This window comes from Hipposideros armiger, unplaced genomic scaffold, assembly GCF_001890085.2.
Source record: "Hipposideros armiger isolate ML-2016 unplaced genomic scaffold, ASM189008v1 scaffold_426, whole genome shotgun sequence".
Taxonomy (NCBI): Eukaryota; Metazoa; Chordata; class Mammalia; order Chiroptera; family Hipposideridae; genus Hipposideros; species Hipposideros armiger.
This window is the reverse complement of record NW_017731776.1, coordinates 23,079-24,137: the sequence shown is the minus strand read 5'-3', so window position 1 is coordinate 24,137 and position 1,059 is coordinate 23,079.

Genomic DNA, 1,059 nt, shown 5'->3' with positions numbered 1-1,059 from the left:
AATGGGGAGATGCTTGTCAAAGGTGCAAACTTTTGGTTATAAGATGAATAAGTTCTGGGGAATCTAATGTACAGCATGATGACTAAAATTCTACTGTATACTTGAAATTTGCTAAGAGAATAGATCTCAAATGCTCTCCACACACACACAAAAAAGGGTAACTATGTAAGGTGATGAATGTGTTAATGAGCTTGATAATGGTGATTATTTCACCATGTATACGTACATTAAATCATTACGTTGCATACCTTAAAAGCCATGTTATACAACCTACATATGTACAATTTGTGTTTGTCAATCACACCTCAGTAAAGCTGGGGGAAAAAATAAACATAATTTGGTGTGATGAGACATTGTGAGGCCTATTGAGGACGGAGAAGCCTGGTTCCCATCAGTCATCTGGGGACACGGAGCCTCACTGCAGTGCAGATGTGCAGCTGCACGAGACAAAAATATTACCTAATGAGCATGCGGAGTGTCTGCTCAGAGTGAATCGTTGTTAGTACAAGTTCAGAAGAGGACACAATTTGTGATGATGTGCAAGCACTTGGTGACTGTTAAAACCTGCTGGATCTTTCAGGTGTGATCTCCCCACTCCTGCAACCTCTGCAGAAACACTAAGAGAAGGTGTACAATAGTTTACTGTTGGAAGAAGGGAGAAACAAACTGCTTAATGGAGGGACCATTGGCATTGCCTTATTCTCTCTGGTCTATTTGTATCCTTTCCTATCAAATAGACCTTTGGAAATGTGATGATTCCTGCGTCAGTGATGAGAGGAGCCCCAGCCTCCTTGAGAGGCGCTGTGGTGGTTTTCCTTCTCTGACCAGGGACGACTGACAGTGGGAGACGCCATCTTTAAAATGGGCTCCCAGGATTCAGTGGGGCATGACGGGAACGAGGCGTAGTGGAGGTCAAGAGAAAGAACTGCAAAGGTGGATGCGGTTAGCCTAATGGGAAGCAGCGATGAAGCCGTCACAGCACAGTACGACCTGAGAGGTCTTTAGTAGGAGGTGATTGGTCTGACATAGTTGGGCAGCCTATTAATGTTTTGTTTTTGG